The sequence below is a fragment of the Neovison vison genome, chromosome 3 (assembly GCF_020171115.1).
Source record: "Neovison vison isolate M4711 chromosome 3, ASM_NN_V1, whole genome shotgun sequence".
Lineage (NCBI taxonomy): Eukaryota > Metazoa > Chordata > Mammalia > Carnivora > Mustelidae > Neogale > Neogale vison.
The window spans coordinates 80,478,358-80,488,842 of NC_058093.1; the positions used below are offsets into that span (position 1 = coordinate 80,478,358).

Sequence of the window (10,485 nt, forward strand, 5' to 3'; positions counted from 1 at the left end):
TTCTTCCTGGATGTATCTTGATATCTTTGTTAAAGGACTCAACTTTCCTAAGATAAAGGGGGATTAAAAATTGGTTTACCTATAGGGGTAGCGTTGATTAGGGAAAGGGGATTACCTTGAAGTTTAACTCTATATGAATATTTGGAAATAAAAATGAAAAGGAATAAACTAAACTAAACTAAAATTTAAAAAAAAATTAAAAAATAGAAATGCAAAAGAAAAACACTTGTGTATGAATCAAAAAGTTCAGGTTAAAAGGTTATTATGGAATTTGATGTACTGGACAACTCACTGTGATGGTAAATAGGTTAAAAAATTATCTATATAAAAGAAAAATGAACCAGAATAGTGGGAATGAGTTAAACTTAAAAGTTGTCCTATGAAGTAGTGGTGGTCGTTCTCTTGTCTTTTTTTTTTTTTTTCTTTCTTTCCTGGTTGGTTTTCTGGGGGAGGGGCCTGCCATCTGGGTTTTCAGTCAATGATGTTCCCTGATTTAAGTCCTCCTGCCCCCATGAAGAGGATGGGCTCTGAGGGAACCAGTTTTTTCAGGCTTTTGTTCTCTGGAGGTTTTTATGTTTGTTCACTTTTTTTTTTTTTTCTTGCCTTGACCGCTTTTGATGGTTTTTGTAGGTTTAGAGGAAAGCAAACTGTACCCTGACCTCCCTCTGAGAGAGAAGCCTCAGTCTGGCTGCAGAGCCCAAATAAATTCCCCCTTGGCTGCTGGCAGAGCAGGTTCTGAGTCGCGGTCCCTGGGGATGCCGGATCTTCTGTTTGTACCCAAAACGACGGCAGCAGTGGCTGTCTGGGCAGCTCTAGACTGCCAGAGAGGTTCCAAGCAGCGATTGCACACTGAAATTTTCCCACTGGCCGGGGCTGGGAGTGCCTGGTCTTTCCGGGTCTAATAGTGCTGGGCTTGCGTGCACCTCTCTCAGGGGAGTGTGTGGGGCACACACACGCGCATCTCAGGCTCTGGTGGAATGGCGCAGGTCTAAGAGCGCGGGGGGTGAGGGGGTGGGGGGTGTTGTGCGTCTCTGGCATGTAGCACCTGCCCTCTGGCTTTAGAGCCTCTGCCTTCTGGTGAGGCTCCCAGGCCTCACAGGAGCCGGACCCCACGATATCTCCGGCGCGCTGGTGGCTCAGGATCAAGGCCTGGTTTCTCTGCCTCACTCTCTCTGGCTCAGTGCCAGAGGAGGCTGTCCTGGGTCTGGTGACTTAAGCCCCTATCCCCGCCCCAATTCCTGCAGTTTCCCCTCTGTGATACTTTGCTCTCTTTGAGTGCTTTCAACCAGTCTCCAAGTTAATGCTGGTCCCCAGATGCAGGACACTCTTGGATTGGGGTATTACTTTCCAATCGGTTGCCTCTGGTGGCTCCCTCCCCCTTTTGTTTATCTTCCGGTATCAGTCTGAAGTTCCCACTCTGCTTTACCTGCCCACTGGCGTCTTCTGCCCCTGTAGAGATCCAGACGTGTATAATTCTGATCTCAGGCTGTTTTCATGGGTGATTGGAATTCTTTGGTAGGTAATCAGCTCAATTTAGGGTACAGGTTGAAAAGACGCCTCCTCCTACTTCCCCGCCATCTTTTCTCCCTTGCAGCAAGTTTCTATCCATCATTTCCTTGATGATTTATCTTCAGACTCTGCAGAGGCAACTCTGCTTGAGTTTTTTTCTCCCTTATGTCCTGGAAGCAAAGGAAGTGAAACCTTCATATATTTCCAATTTTTAACCCCCTTTCCCAAGGAAGGATCTTTTTTCTTCATAGATGATCCATTTGCTTCTGATCAGATTTTAATTTATCCTTAATCACTTCAGTTTGACAGAAGGAAATACTGATGAAATAAGTCAATTGAATCTACTCCTCGAGTCATCTCTGCTTAAAAGTACATGGCATGAGTGTGAATGAGGCTGGTAATTTTCCAGTATAAAATACCTATTTTTTTCTAAATAAAGGAGAGCAAAAAAAGGTTGAGAATTACAATCAATCATAGATCATCACTTTTCTCTCTTTGGCAATATCATTTGTTAACATAACACTACATTTCATAAAAAGCAGGAATGGGGATGAGAAATAAAATAGATAGATGATAGATAGAAGATAGATGATAGATTGACAAATAGATGATAATAAAATTTGATAGACTTGTAGATAAATATAGATGTTTATTTATCACAGAAATTTGCATACACAATAATGCTGTAATCAGTATTTGCTTATATGTGTAAGAAATTAAAGTATAAAGAAGTAATAGAAAAATCTAAATTTAATTTTTAATCTTAAAATATTATTAATGTTCAGTTTTGTTGAAATATGTTTTCAGAGAGTCATATTGGCTTGTATACATAATTTCAATTAGAAATCAGATTGCATGTCATAAATATAAATATATTAGATATTATTTACATTGTCTTTAAGAATTATCAGCACTATAAACACCTACAAGTTGTGAGCTTAACATTACTCATTGTCCAATGTGTTTATAATAAACAACTCATAAAATATTTTCAGAAGGCTCAAAACATATATCTAATAAGTAAATAGCTTATCATTCATTGTTTTAAGCATTTCTTTCAAGCACATAATAACTTCACTGATCTTTTTTGATTTTCAATTCCTATTTAATATATTATTTTACACAATCTCTCATCTTAGTTAAAATACTCTTTTTAAAACTAATTTTACAAACATATATATTATATGTCTTTTCACTGCACCTGTCTACAGTGATAACACCTTCATTCCAAAAATTTGCCGAAAGTTGAGTAATTCTTTTCCTATGACACTAGCAAAGGTGAAGCTTTTTTTGCATGTGTTCTTCTAATTAATATACATGCATATTCATCCATTTACCTAATCAAATATTATTTATTGCCTACCATATGCCAAGCTCTATTTTATCACCAGTGATGTGGTAATGTAGAAAGCAGATAATGTCCTTGCCATTTTAGATCTTATCTTCTAGTGGGAAGACACAACAAAATATGTAAACAAAACCAAATGTCAACACACTAACCTTAGAGAGTAAATATGGAGGAATTTAGTGGTGTAATAGAGTGACTCTATGGGTGGGATACTATGGAATGTGGCCATAAAAGGCCTCTCTGGACATAATATATGCGAGCCAAAAAATATAAGGTCATAAGAAATCTCAAATTTACTCAGTGGCTAAACAATTGAAACAATGTAGCTCATAAAAAGTTCATATTTTTCTCTAATTAGTAAGGTTTTTTTTATAAAAGTAACAAAATATATTTTTAAATGGTCATTATTAAAATCATGTGAGGACCTAATAGCAGAAATCAAAGAGGAAAGCAGAGAATCCAGTTAGGCGGCTATTGCCATAATCCCTGTGACTTAGATAAAAAAAGTGGCAGTGAAAATGGAAAAAAGATGAGCTTGAGTTATTTTTTGGCAAAAATGAAAGGACTTGTGTTCGCAAAGGATGTGACAGTGTAGTGAAAAAGAGGACTCAAGCCCTCACAAGATTTTTGTTCAGCATCTGTGTGGATGGTGGAGCCATTCATTAAGATAGAATTTGGGAGAAGCAGGTCTGATGGAAGGGCAATCAAGTTTTATATATGATGCATGCTAATATAAAAAAAAAAGTGGGAGATATTAAGATAGCATTTAGAAAAGCTATTTTGCAACATATAGTGGAAAGCCTACCTAAGATACATATTTTGAGGATGCATGAATCTAGATGACTTTAAAAACATTAGGGGAAGGCAGGCTTAGAAGTTCTGGGACATCCCAACATTTAGATTTAGTTAGAAGATAGAGGGTCTGGTGAAAAGAATGAAGTGGGTAAAAAAATAAGAAAAGAAAGAAGAGAAAATAATACCATGTTAGCCTACCATATCGTAGTTTTAGAGAGATGAAGTGCTAAAGAAAGAAAAATGATGCTAAGATTAAGAACTATGCCAAGAGAAATATATTCACAGGATTTTACATTATTGAAGCTGTTGAATCTAGTAAGATCAGTGTCATTGGAGTGGTTGACAGAGAATTAAATAAAGGATAGATTAATACTGAAGAAGAGTTGAAGAAATGGCAACAGGAGTTTCATGGTCCTTCAAAACATGTAATTTGTGGGAAATTGTTTTTATAAATGGAAAAGTGATAGCTGTAACTGAGGGGGAAGGAAATTACTATAGATTCGGTCATAAAAATAATTTCAAGAGTAAAATTCTTGAGAAAGTAAGAGCAGATTGGATCCAAAGCATGAGCATGGGTTTGGAGTTGTGTGTTTGGCCCTTTGTAGAAGCAGAAAAGTTTATCCACTGTACTATTAAAGAAAGATTATACAAGTAAGAAGGAAAGTAGTTTTGTAGATTTGGCATTATGTAACAGAGGGAGTTTCTGCCTGATTGCTTCCATTTCATTAAAAGATTTAATATATGTAAAGCTCTTAGAACAGTGTTGGGCCCCAAGGAAGTAAAAGTGTTAGCTATTAATATTTCTCAATGAAGTATGAAGCAAAGTCATCAGCTGAACATAATGGGGTGGGCAGAAAAGTGTAAGAAGAAAAAATGTGAAATAATCATTATTAGGAAGGACTACTTCTTCACTTCTGGAGTCCCACCCTCTGAGCTCCCCTCAATGTGTAAAGGATTTACAAATTGTGTGACTTTGGTGTTTCTTGGTATTTTACTCATTCTGACTTTGAAGAGGTAGGAAACTATATCTCGTTGATAGTTTTGAAATAAAACAGAGGGAATGTATAGTTTGGTTTCATTTAAGTTTCCTCTTGGTGTAACTTCTTTGAGGTAATCAAACTCCTTTGCTCCTCTTTGCCATGATATTAAGTTGTTTCAGTGAATCTTCTAAGTTGAGATCTGTCCTAGCCCACCACTGCCCTACACTAGAGTTTATTATGAGTAGATCTATTTACCTATAAACATGAGCCATGTCCTCCAACTTAGACTTCACCATTAACAAAACTGATCATGTAGCTTCTGTCTAGGAGCCCCTTGTCTTTTTTGGTCACTTGGTCTAGAACAGAAGCAAGGAACAAAGAGGGTATTTAACTGGTCTCCTTAGAGACTACTGCTATCTTCTAGAGATTACTAGTTGTGTAGAATTGGGCAAATTAATTAGTATATCTTTAAATCAATTTCCACAGCAATTAAATATAGATAATAAGAGAACTGATCTTGTGGGGAGTTCTGAACATTTATAATAATGATTAAAAGTATGCTTGCAAGTCAGTACATGCTTTACAGTGTGAACTCTGTTTCAATGTAAGTCTTTATTAAGAATAAAGTGGAGTGAAACCAAAGATCAAGGGTATAAAAACAACAACACAGGAAATGGTTGGAAAAAGAGGAAGAGAATATATTTAGAAAAAGCTTGAGAGTACCTATTTAGAAAATCTCAGTTAGTCCATGGAATTTATGGACTCTGCTGGGAGATAATTCTTGAAATAGTATACCAAAAATCAAAAGCTATCTCTACTTCATTTCCCAACCTGCTTATAGGTAAGGTGATGAGTTAAATAGGTAAGAACTATGAATAGATGTTCAATCCAAGTTGAAAACATAACACCATGAAAATGGCAAGATTGCTGGGATCCAAATTGTATTCTATCATGGTATTTATTAAGTTTAGTGCTAAATATTCATGAATGTAAACATTCATTCAATAGTATTATTAATAGAGATTGTTGATTTGCTTGCTAAGGGAGAAAGATTTAATTACAATAATGCGTACTAGCACAACTGTTGAGTGGTGAGAGAGTGGTCACCAAAACTATGTGAAGTGAAATTGTTTTGTTTTGAGCTTTGTTTTCTCCCCCTATATCCCTTGAAAAGAAAAAGAAGGAGCTGAGAGAATAGTATTTTAGGCAAGGAGAAAATCATATAGGTATACATATGTATGTGTATGTGTGTATATGTATGTGTGTACATATTTTTTTGACAGGATAGAAGGGAGTCCTATAAAAAGGTTATCACCATGAATCAGATGAGACCTGAATGGAGCCTGGTTGTGGAAGATTGCCTTATTCTTTATTTTAGGAAAATAACACATCCCTAGACCTCATGTGGCTTTCAGTGATTCCCTATAGGTAAATTGTACTTTTACTCCTGGCCCACTGACTGGCTTGGTCTGGGGATTCACACCTGGGAACTGTAAATGAAGTAACAGGGTATCAGTTCCAGGGAAATGCTTTAGAATCAGTGGGCATATCTTCCCTTCACTCACTCATTTCCTTTTGCAACAAGAACAGTATGTCCCAAGAGGGGATGCTTCTTCAGCCCAGGAGTCAGAGCATGAGGCTTCATGCAGCAGAAGCTGTAGTGGTCTACCAGCAATTGCTGACTTCTAATGTGAGAGAAAAGAAAACATGTATGGCTGAAGGCCACCGAGATTTTAAGTTTCTTGTTAGATCCATGGTATATTGACAAGATATACTTAACAAAGAAGGATGATAGAAAGTAATGAATGGCCAAGAAAAGTAAAAGGCAATTCTTAGTCACCTGGGTGGATAACGAACTACTATTAAAGTGCAGGCATTGGACTCATTTTATCCTCAACAAATACTGGGATGTAAATATTGTATTTTTACATGAATAGGCAAAAAATTTTATACTTTCAGGCTATCCTAGGTCAAACCAGAGTTAGTAATAAGGCAAGGATAGTACTCAAACCCCATTATTAAGGAAGAAAAAGGAATATGTCTGTGGATAACAATGAATGGTAAAGATAGGATTTTATCTAGAGCACTGGGTATGATGCACAAACAATAAATCTTAGAATACTGAAAAAATAAAATAAAGCTTAAATTTAAAAAAAAAGAAGATTTTCTTAGTTGTAAGAGAAAGAGCTCACTTTAACCATAATCAATTGATCATGTCTCAGGTATTTTCAAAGACTTAAACAGACTACAGTCACATTAGAACCAGTATCTTCAAGTTGCTTTATTTTTTTCTGGATTTATATTAATTTTTTAATTTAATTTAATATTTTTCAGTGTTCCAAAATTCATTGTTTATGCACCACACACTGTGCTCCATGCAATACTCCATGCCCTCTATAATATCCACCACAAAACTTACCCAACCCCCCACCCCACTCCCCTCCAAAACCCTCAGTTTGTTTCTCAGAGTCCACAGTCTCTCATGGTTGGTCTCCCTCTCCAAATTCCCCCATCTCACTTCTCCCCATCTCCCAATGTCCTCTGTGTTGTTCCTTATGCTTCACAAGTAAGTGAAACCATATGATACTTAACTTTCTCTGCTTGACTTATTTCACTCAGCATAATCTCTTCCAGTCCCGTCCATGTTGATACAAAAGTTGAGTATTCGTGGAGGCATAATACTCCATTGTATATATGGACCATATCTTCTTTATCCATTCTTCTGTTGAGGGGCATCTTGGTTCTTTCCACAATTTGGCAACTGTGACCACTGCTGCTATGAACATTGGGGTACAGATGGCCCTTCTTTTCACTACATCTGTATCTTTGGGGTAAATACCCAGTAGTGCAATTGCAGGGTTAAAAGGTAGCTCTATTTTTAATTTCTTAAGGAATTGCCACACAGTTTTCCAAAGTGGCTGCACCAACTTGCATTCCCACCAAGAGTGGAAGAGGGCTCCCCTTTCTCCACATCCTTTCCAACACTTGTTTACTGTCTTGTTGATTTTGGCCATTTTATTTGGTGTAAGGTGGTATCTCAATGTGGTTTTGATTTGAATCACCCTGATGGCTAATGATGGTGAATATTTTTTCATGTGTCTGTTAGCCATTTGTATGTTTTCTTTGGAGAAGTGTCTGTTCATATCTTCTGCCCAGTTTTTTATGTGCTTATCTGTTTTGTGTGTGTTGAGTTTGAGGAGTTCTTTGTACATCTTGCATATATACCCTTTGTCTGTAGTGTCAACTGTGAATATCTTCTCCCATCCCATAGGCTGCCTCTTCATTTTGTTGACTGTTTCCTTTGCTGTGCAGAAGTTTTTGATCTTGATGAAGTCCCAAAAGTTCATTTTTGTTTTTTGTTTCTCTTACCTTTAGAGTCATATCTTGAAAGAAGTTGCTGTGGCTGATGTCAAAGAGGTTACTGCCTATGTTCTCCTCTAGGATTTTGATAGATTCCTGCCTCACGTTGAGGTCTTTTTCCCATTTTGTGTTTATCTTTGTGTAGGTGTAAGAGAATGGTCGAGTTTCATTCTTCTACACATAGATGTCCAATTTTTCCAGCACCATTTATTGAAGTGACTATTTTTTTCCCCACTGTATATTTTTTTCCTGCTTTGTTGAAGATTATTTGACCATAGAGTTGAGGGTCCATATCTGGGCTCTCTACTTTGTTCCACTGGTCTATGTGTCTGTTTTTGTGCCAGTACCATGCTGTCTTAGTGATCACAGCTTTGTAGTAAAAGTTGAAATCAGACAATATGGCCCCCAGGTTTTTGTTTTTTTTTTTTTTTTTAAGATTTTTTATTTATTTATTTGACAGAGAGAAATCACAAGTAGATGGAGAGGCAGGCAGAGAGAGAGAGAGAGAGGGAAGCAGGCTCCCCGCTGAGCAGAGAGCCCGACGCGGGACTCGATCCCAGGACCCTGAGATCATGACCCGAGCCGAAGGCAGCGGCTTAACCCACTGAGCCACCCAGGCGCCCCATTGGGGTTTTTTTCAACAACCAGGGTCTCTTCTGGTTCTATACAAATTTTAGGATTGTTTGTTCCAGCTCTTTGAAAAATGCTGTTTTTCCTTCTACAAATCTTGGATCTGACTTATTTGAATAGTTTAATTCTGAAACAATTCCCAATAATAGGTGATGATACAGCTGGGTGTAATTTGGAGGCAATGATCACAGAGGAAGAAAAGCCAAATTAAAAAAAAAAAAAAAAAACTTATCAAAGATCTTATTGTGTCTCTTCAGGCCAGGTGTCTGTCTCCTGGACGAATTATTGTGGACTGAGCAATGACTGACTTGATTGAGGTGTGCAGAATAATAAGATGATCCCTCAAGAACTAGTTCAAGTTCTTAAAGGTTATTATAAAGAATAAGCAGGGGCTAGGTGTAATAAAATATGAAAGATGCCACTATATACAGTAGTTTCCTATGAATTTACTTGGAACCTTATATGGTATATCCAGTGACAGTGGATATATTTTTGGAACCCAGAAGAAAGCCCTGCAGTGAAGCTGCAGATTCTTAAACACTGACATATAGATGTCAATTCAAGTCATAAATCTTTCTGTTCTGTTTTTTATAATGTTTTCAGTGAATTTTATATTCATTTATTTTTCTAGCTTAATTTAAGTATCCTTCTTAATTTAAAAATTAATTTGAATCTTGCTTGTTTCAGTAGCACATATCCTGAAATTGAAACAGTACAGAGAAGATAGCAAGGTCCCTGTGCAAGGATGACACATAAGAATTAATTTGAATAATAATGTATTAATACATTTTAATTTGAATAATCATTTATTAATAGATTTTAAACTCATATATAAGTAAATACTCATGCATACATCATGTTTTCCTCAATGGAAGCATATTATTTAAATTGTCTTTTTTTTAAAATTTTCACCACATTGCATTTTTTCAAGTATCAAGCCTTATCAGTACAAAGAAACAGCAGGATCTGCATCATCATGTAAAACCAGAGACATGGAAAAAAAAAGAAATAATTTCAAGCAATCACTTTTAAAATGGGTGTATCTGGATCTTTGCTTAAATGCTCTTTTAAACTATTGTGAAAAGAAAACTCAAGAACAACCACTTACTTATTATGAAATTGAGAGATTTAGCATATATAATTTAAAAAAAAATTAAAAACTGATATTTTACACCCAAACAATTTAAGCAGCATTTTTATCATAAGTCTGGTACAGTAAATGTTTTCTTTTGAACTTAAATGACGAGGAATTCCTTGTTATAATCATATGCTGGGTTAAAAAAAAAGTGATGTAGTCTTGGAACATTCAAACACAATTAGAATTAGGAAAAAACAAGTTTATTAAACCAGGTTGGCGAATGGCAAATAGAAAGAATGTGATAGTGTAAATGTAATAAACAAAATAAGTGTTCTAGGAGACTATTTTTCAATATAGCTCTTGTCAGGTTAGCAATTATTCTAAACAGTCTGGATTAATGTTAATGAAAAATTCATTTTCCAAGTACCCTCTGAAAAATAAGAATATAAATATTAATTCAAAGTTGATACAAGAATTTTTTTTCCCCCAAAAGCCCTTTCAACACAAAACTTCCCATGCAATTTAGCAAAGCATAAACATGCAATTCTGTGGCTTCTCTACTGATGATAAATGTCCCCTTTATCCCTGCACTTACATATCTAGCTCATTAATGCACTTATATATCTAGGTGTTTTTGCACTTAAGTTTTCATTTTAATTTCCATTTGTTTATAGTTGTTGCCCTTGACTATTCTGTATATAACCATCAAGTTAAAACAACTAAAAAGAGAGAAATGATAAAAACATGAACATGAACAACCATATTCTTTCATATTAAGGCACATG

General features: G+C 36.0%; 1 non-coding gene across 1 annotated transcript; it reads left to right on the forward strand.

Annotated features, from left to right (window-relative positions):
• Positions 1–9,296: 9,296 nt before the first annotated feature.
• On the forward strand, positions 9,297–9,403 carry LOC122903833. The gene has a single exon (XR_006384050.1). It is a non-coding gene; the product is annotated as a U6 spliceosomal RNA (small nuclear RNA).
• Positions 9,404–10,485: the final 1,082 nt, after the last annotated feature.